Source organism: Leptinotarsa decemlineata, unplaced genomic scaffold (genome assembly GCF_025532065.1).
Source record: "Leptinotarsa decemlineata unplaced genomic scaffold, Ldec_3_MD MMD2_tig00000199_RagTag_RagTag, whole genome shotgun sequence".
NCBI lineage: Eukaryota > Metazoa > Arthropoda > Insecta > Coleoptera > Chrysomelidae > Leptinotarsa > Leptinotarsa decemlineata.
In genome coordinates this window covers 14,063,953-14,073,074 of record NW_027412544.1, presented here as the reverse complement: position 1 = coordinate 14,073,074, position 9,122 = coordinate 14,063,953, and positions in this window count along the sequence as shown.

Sequence of the window (9,122 nt, the reverse complement as noted above, 5' to 3'; positions counted from 1 at the left end):
AGAATTAATTACATGTGGAAAATATTAAAAAAAAGAATTTTGGATGAAAATTGCGGTAATTGTAGTATAATGGACGATAATCAATTTAATGATGTTTCGATTGAATACTGTTCTACTCCAAAGAAAGAACTAAAATATTCAGTAGATTGTACCGTCGAAGGGGAAATCAAGGTACCGATTACAAACTGTGACATTGTTGAACAGAGTCAGCGTTCAGAAATGGAAAACTCGGGAAATTCAGAGAATTGTACCGAGGTAATGCCCGGAGCAAAAGCTATAGATGGAAATCATAAAAACGTTTCACCGGAAAATTTTGAAATTCCAGAAGAACTATTGAATTTATCCAGTCCCAGGAACTGCTCTGAAATTTTACCCATAAATTCAATTAATATCATCGGGAAATCGGTTAAAACGGCTTATAAAAGCTGCAATTTTCTAGAAGGAGTATTTGTGGTTGAGGAAAAAATCTGGAGAAAGATATTTACCGATGGAAGATTAGATGTAAAATATTATCCATATGTATTTCGAAATCGAATTGCTAAATATGTGAACAATGTTTGCATTATAGCGTTCAAATACATTAAATATCTCAAGAAAAATAATATCATTAACGTATATGGTATTTGTAAACATAATAATTATGGATGTAAAAAATTCAGATTGAATATTATTGATAGAACTGTTCAAGTGTTTAGTACATCTTCAAATTACAACCATCCATTTCATTTAACCAATCACGTGAAAGGGGTGGAAAGACGATTGATAAAGAAGAGATTATTGAATGAAAAGTCATTCTCTTACAAAAAAAAACCTTTCTGAAAGCTAACGAAAATATTTTAAATAAAGGTAAAAATCTGCAACAAATCAAATCTGATTCAACCTTGAGGAAGATAAGGTCCCAAGCAATGGCACATTTGGATCGTGACAAAGACGATCTCTTTGATTTAATTAATGCAGAATGATCACCCAGAGTATATTAAAGAGATATGTCTCCCGTTCAGCGTAAAAATTTATAGCGTTGAACAGTTGAGTGTTTTGAAAGCACAGAATAAAAAATCGTTAGGAATCATTTATTTTGATGCAACAGGGGGAGTCGTAAGGAAACCAACATCAAATTCTAAAACGGTTTATTTGTATACAGCGGTAATCAAGATTGAGAAACCTAAAAGAATATATCCCATATTTTCTATGATTTCTTCGACACACGATTCAAATTCTATTTTCAAATTGTTGAATGACTTTAGATATTTTTGCGAAGACAACAGGTACTGGCCAGCATTTTCAGGTGTTGTAACAGACTTTTCATTCGCTAATATACATGCAATTTGTAAAGCATTCAACAGATGTACTTTGAAAGAGTATCTACATAAATGCTATGTGTTAATAGAAAAAGGTTTCACTAGTCTGGAAAATCATTGCTTGGTGGGAATCTACCTATGCTGTGCTCATTTCATGAAAATGGTTTCCAAGGATGTGAATGACCTATGCATAAATATAGACCAAAGAAATATTTTAAAAGATATTATCGCATCTGCCATTTTAATCAAAGAAATTGATAAATTTGACACATTCGTCGAAAATATTTTCATACTTTTGAATTATGAATACCGCAACGAAAAAACGGAATGTGCTTTTAGGAAACTGACACAACTGGCTAGAGAAAAGTTGAATACGCAGTAGAAACATTTCAAGAGACATTAAAAGACGACGGCTTTAGAGTAAATACTGAATATGCCGAAAAAGAAAATAAAAATGAAAGTATTTACAGTTCCAGTCCTTTTTATATTAGATTTTTGAAAAAAATCGAAACAATTATTGTCGAAGAAACACTATTTAAAGAGAAAAACATATATTATAATAAAGAATTTTTCAATATAATTATCACCAAATATTTGCCATTTTGTCCTTTATGGAGTGGATTATTATTGTTTGATAGGAAATCAGTCAGTAATTCAATTGTGGAAAATTATTTTGGGACACTGAAGTATAACAAACTCGAATCTCGAAAAAATTTAAAGTGCTCGCAATTCATTAGGAAGTTGAGAGAGGACATTTTATCATTGAAAATTGAATGCGATTTAGGAATTGAAAAGTCTTGATTAACGAAATACAAGGATTGGGTTCAAGAGAAAGGATCTCGAGAGAGTTGGATGCGCAAATCTAAAAAAAGTAGTACTACTTACTCACTTTGATGCTAGATTTTTAAGAAATCAGACTAGTAGTCAAAGTAATGAACAGAGTGTATTATTTCCGGAAGATGATCAAGAATTAGCTCAGTGTGCATACTGCGGCCACGGAATGCTTGAGGAAAAAACTTCTTGGGTGAAATGCGATCAATGTGAGCGTTGGATTCATCAATTATGTGATAACTCAGAAGGAGACCGGTCATATTCTTCAATAAATTTTATATGTAAAATATGTGAGCTCAATATTTCATTTAATAAAGAAGAAAATATTCCTGAAAATTTGTATACAAAGTGTGAAAAATTTTTGAGAAACCTATCTTTGTCGGAAGTTCAGATGAAACAACTGGAAAAAATGACACGAACTCAGAGATTATGTCCACAATGGTTTAAAGAACGAAAAATACGGTTAACCGCTTCCAATTTCGGTCGAATTTGCAAACTAAGAAATATATTATCATACCCAAATATGATATCAGACATAAAATCTGGAAAACAAATAATTACAGCGGCAACAAAGCACGGCATTGAATATGAACAAAAGGCAATTGCTCTTTATATAAAAGAGACCAACTCGACATATCTACCATCTGGACTCATTATCCATAGAAAATATTCGTTCATAGCTGGTTCTCCAGACGGGCTTATTGATACAGATGGTATTATAGAAGTGAAGTGTCCCTATAATTCGCGAAATGTTGACCCTTATATCCATAAATTTGATTTTTTGGAAAATAATTCATCTATAAAGTCTGAGCATAACTACCACTATCAAATTCAAGGTCTTCTGGAAATAACAGATAGATCATGGTGTGATTTGGTAATCTTCACTTTCACCAAAATAAAAATCGTGAGAGTTTATAGATCAACACACTTCTGGGAAATGATGTTTTCAAAGTTGAAGGATTTTTATTATTTTCATATGTTACCTCAACTGGTATTGCCGGAAAGGAATTTATCACCCACCGAGAAAAAATGGACTACCACGAAACCAGTTAGTTTTTTGTAAAACGGACTTGTATCCGATATAAATTATTATAAACAACTTGGCGACAATCGTGGCTACATAGTAACATCTATTTCGAAAATTGATTTTTCAATAAAAGAGATATTAGTAGAAGACTATTTAACTCTTAACGGAAGAAAATGGCTAAGTAGTTTCATAGTGGATCATTGTTTGCATATTTTTAATTCGGAACAGAGATACCAGATAATTTCAGTAGCCAAATCGTCAATAATTTTTGGTGAAGAAGTACTGACAAAAAAATTTTTAGACTCTGTAAATTTTCATAAAAATACAGTTATATTTCCAGTTGCGAATCACCAACACTTTATTTTATTGAAAGTATCTTTTTCCGAAAAATTAATAACTGTCATAGATCCGTTGGGAAAGGAAATATTACTTGGAGACGAATTGTTAGAACGATTTAAATATTTTCTTAGATTAAAACAACTAGAAAGTCAAAATTGGACTTATAATACATTGGTACATGTGATACAAAAGGACAGCTTCAATTGTGGTGTATATGTCATATATTCTTTCATGAAAATTGCGAAGCAAAAAAGTTTATTAGAATTTTTTGATGCTTCAGTATTCCGCAATGATCTGAAACTGCTTCTACTGAAAAACAGTAAACAAATGCACAATATCTGTCTTTTCTGTGGACAAATCGTTAGCGACATACAGTTTTCATTCAAGTGTAGAACTTGTCTAAGATATATACATAAAAAATGCCTTTTAACAATTATTGATATAAATTATGGATTGAAAATCACAGAGAAAACAATAAATGGAATGTGTGAACTGTGTAGATTATATTGATTCAAAGTTTTTGAAACTGATTTTTTTTTTAACTCATTAGGTCTACTATTTCACGAATCAAAGAGACAAGACTTCTGTCAAAAAAAATTTCGAATAATATCTGATCAATGTTTCATTTCATTTCAGTATTTGACAACCCTACATCTGTTGCATTCAATAACATGTTTATATTTTTATTTGGTTTTTCTAACTCTAAATTTTATTGATAGAATTTTTATTTTTCTCGAGTCTCTATGTAACCCCCTTCGGAATAATGTTCTGCTTCTCACAGTATAATACCATTATTGAATTCAATTTTTGTAATGCATATAAAGTTATGTTTACAAGATTTTTCCTTCCGGGATTTTCAATTTTTTATTGAATTTATATCTTCACTTGACCAATTTGAACGACCGATCTCATCTTGTGATTTTCACAGAATTATTGTGACTTCTATGAGTTTCGATTTATTTTTCATTCATAACCCCATTTGACCCCCTTCGACGGGCGGTCTCATATTGTGATTTCCACAGATTGTTATTATGATAGAAATTTATTTTTCTAGTATGAAATTGTTGTGACAGGATTTTTCCTTCTATGAGTTTTGATTTATTTTTGTATTCATAACCCCATTTGACCCCCTTCGACGGGCGGTCTCATATTGTGATTTCCACAGATTGTTATTATGATAGAAGTTCATTTTTCTAGCATGAAATTGTTGTGACAGGATTTTTCCTTCTATGAGTTTCGATTTATTTTTGTATTCATTACCCCATTTGACACCCTTCGACGGACGGTCTCATGTTATGATCTCCACAGATTGTTATTATGATAGATATCGATTTTTCCAGCATGAAATTGTTGTGACAGGATTTTTCCTTCTATGAGTTTCGATTTATTTTTGTATTCATAACCCCATTTGACCCCCTTCGACGGGCGGTCTCATGTTATGATTTCCACAGATTGTTATTATGATAGGAATCGATTTTTCCAGCATGAAATTGTTGTGACAGGATTTTTCCTTCTATGAGTTTCGATTTATTTTTGTATTCATAACCCAATTTGACCCCCTTCGACGGGCGGTCCCATGTTGTGATTTCCACAGATTGTTATTATGATCGAATTCGATTTTTCCGGCATGAAATTGTCGTGACAGGATTTTTCCTTCTATGAGTTTCGATTTATTTTTGTTTTCATAACCCCATTTGACCCCCTTCGACGGGCGGTCTCATGTTATGATTTTCACAGATTGTTATTATGATAGATATCGATTTTTCCAGCATGAAATTGTTGTGACAGGATTTTTCCTTCTATGAGTTTCGATTTATTTTTGTATTCATAACCCCATTTGACCCCCTTCGACGGGCGGTCTCATGTTGTGATTTCCACAGATTGTTATTATGATCGAATTCGATTTTTCCAGTATGAAATTGTTGTGACAGGATTTTTCCTTCTATGAGTTTCGATTTATTTTTGTATTCATAACCCCATTTGACCCCCTTCAACCGGCGGTCTCATGTTGTGATTTTCATAGATTGTTATTATGATCGGATTGGATTTTTCCAGCATGAAATTGTTGTGACAGGATTTTTCCTTCTATGAGTTTCGATTTATTTTTGTATTCATAACCCCATTTGACCCCTTTCGACGGGCGGTCTCATGTTGTGATTTTCACAGATTGTTATTATGATCGAATTCGATTTTTCCGGCATGGAATTGTCGTGACAGGATTTTTCCTTCTATGAGTTTCGATTTATTTTTGTATTCATAACCCCATTTGACCCCCTTCGACGGGCGGTCTCATGTTATGATTTCCACAGATTGTTATTATGATAGGAATCGATTTTTCCAGCATGAAATTGTTGTGACAGGATTTTTCCTTCTATGAGTTTCGATTTATTTTTGTATTCATAACCCCATTTGACCCCCTTCGACGGGCGGTCTCATGTTGTGATTTCCACAGATTGTTATTATGATCGAATTGGATTTTTTCAGCTTGAAATTGTTGTGACAGGATTTTTCCTTCTATGAGTTTCGATTTATTTTTGTATTCATAACCCCATTTGACCCCCTTTGACGGGCGGTCTCATGTTGTGATTTCCACAGATTGTTATTATGATTGAATTCGATTTTTTCAATATGAAATTATTTTGACAGGATATTTTCTTCCATGAGTTTCAAATTATTTTTGTATTTGTATCCCTGGGCGGTTTTGCTTCTCACAGTATAATATCTTTTTCAAAATCGATTTTTCTAACATAAAATTATGGTGAAAGGATTTTTCCTTTTATGACTTTCGATTCAGTTTTGAATTTTATCCCCATTTGACAGGCTTTTTTCTTCTAGGAGTTTCGATTACTTTTTATAGGTATGTCTCCATGTGACCCCCTTCAATTATTTCACTATTTGAGGCCTTCTAACTGCTGGTCTCATCTACTACGTCTGATAACAAAACATGTTTTCAGTGATAGATAATTTCTTACAAATGTACTCATCCCCTATTTATAATTTTTTTTCATTCTGCTTTTTTAGTAGGCACATTCGAAAGAGTTGCCCGAGGTGTTCGTTCAGCGATAATAATAGAGCTTCTAATCATTTTTCATCTTTTTAATGTTTATTTCTCAGTAATAATTTTTCGACGTACGTCTATGTGCGCTCGGGTGTTTTCGGGATTTTGGCTGCTACCTTTTAGCTGCCAAGTTCACACCGGTCGAGGTCGGCACGATGAATATTAAAAACATCACAAAAATATAGTTCAGAATATTTCTTTGCTACCAGAACAAAAAACGAAATTGCAAAATTTATTATTAGACTTTACCGAGTTGTTTTCGGATATACCGGGGAGAACGAAAGAATATGAACATGAAATAGAATTGCGAGAAAATAAGGAATTCTGTTTGAAGCAGTATCCTATCCCGTTGGCTCATAAAGCTATTATTCAACAACAACTGAATGTTATGGAAGAGTGGGGCGTTATAAAGCAAATGGCCACTCCCTATATTTCCCCAATAGTCACTGCTTTAAAAAAGGACAACACGGCGCGTATTTGTTTGGATGCTCGTTTTTTAAATACACTGATGGTAAAAGAACATGATACCCCACGTCCAATAGAGGAAATATTACGTAGTACCAAAGTACATGACGTCCTGTGATTTCAGTAGTGGATACTGGCAAATACCTTTAACAGAAAAATCACAAAAATACACAGGATTCAAATTTTATGGAAAAACATATTGTTTTTGTTGTTTGCCATTTGGGTTGAATACCAGTATTAGCTCTTTCGTTCGTTGTTTAAATAAGATTTTGGGTACTGAATTCGATCACTTTTTAGTAGTCTACATGGATGACCTTCTTGTGGTATCAAAGAGTTTCGAAGAGCATATCGTTCATCTAGAGATGGTATTTGAAAGACTCAGAGAAGCAGGTTTCACTCTGAAGTTGCGAAAGTGCAAATTCATCCGTTCTGAAATGCCATTTCTGGGTTACATTCTTGACGCCACTGGTATACGCCCTGACCCCAGTAGAATTCAAGCATTGGTAGATTATATCCCACCTAAAAACGTTAAGGAACTCCAACGGTTTTCAGGTTAGGTTAGGGTTAGCCAATTTTGACAGATCTTTCTGTAGCAGGTTTTCCGCCATAGCAGCTCCGCTAAGTAAATTACTAAAAAAAAAACGGATGGAAATGGACCGAACTTGAGCAAGGAGCGTTCGAGGATTTAAAGAAGAAAATACAGGAAAGCACAATGTTATACCATCCAAGGGAAGATGTGCCTTTCTGCCTCGAAACTGATGGTTGTGATACTGCATTGGGATGTCAACTATTTCAAATTGTTGACGGACTACGATGTTCGGTGGCGTGGGCCTCACGTCTTCTGCTTGGTCGAAAAACTCGATACACTACTAATGAAAAGGAGGCTCTAGCAATTGTGTGGGGGTTGGCTAAATTTCGGGTATACCTATTAGGGAAAAAATTTAACCTTTATACCGATAACAATTCGGTTACTTACCTAAAGACATGCCGTTTGCTTTCAGCTCCAATTTCTAGATACGCGTTGGCTATCCAGGAGTTCGACTTCGATATCAAGCATATATCTGGGCGCGACAACATAGTTGCGGATGCATTGTCCCTGCATTTGGCTGTACGTCCTCCATCACCAATTGATAAATTATTCAAAATCCTTCCAATTTTGAAATTACCAAAAAATATACAGGGTGTTTTGAAAAATATTGAAAAGTACCAACAAGAGGACCCCAAACTCAATCGCATAAAAAAGAAACTTGGTGTTGATCCGGACACAGGAATGCGTTTTGCGATATTTCAGAATATTCTGTACACACGTCAAAATCAGGAAGAATATTATCTTTTGTGTATTCCTGAGATATTAACTGAAAAAATTGTAGAAGCATACCACTCTACGTTTGGACATTTTGGTTGTTACAAAACCTGGCGGGCGTTACGGTCCGAAGTATGGTGGAGTAACATGAATAAAACCGTAAAAAATGTGATCCGACAGTGTGAAATCTGTCAAAGGGCAAAATGTTCAACATTGCCTTCTCCTGAACTGTTTCCAATAATTCCATCGACAAAAAATGAGCTTGTTGCATTAGACCTTTACGGTCCTCTGCCAACGAGTCGTGGGGGGTGTCTTACGTTTTGGTTCTGTTGGATGTATTTTCAAAATATATCACTTTTTACGCCCTGAAAAAAGCTACTACGCGTGCAATTCTGAATCGCATTACCAAGGATTATCTTACTAAAATGGGAACGGTACAAGCTTTTCTGAATGATCATGGTACCCAATTCACCGCCGTCAAGTATCGCGAGACTATGACTTCTTTAGGAATAAAAGTAATATTCACTTCGGTTCGTAGGCCTCAAACAAACCCGTCCGAACGAGTGATGAGGGAACTCGGTCGCTTATTCCGAACATATTGCCATGACCAACACACTCGTTGGGCAATTGAACTGTCAAATTTTTCGGTATTTTTAAATTCACTTATTCACGAATCTACAGGGTACAGTCCGGATGAATTACATTTTGGTTCTACTCCCCCAAAATTACTAGGTACCTGTTTCTGTACAAGGACCAGTTAGCGAGCCACCAAACTAAACTAATTTTAGCGAAAGAGACATT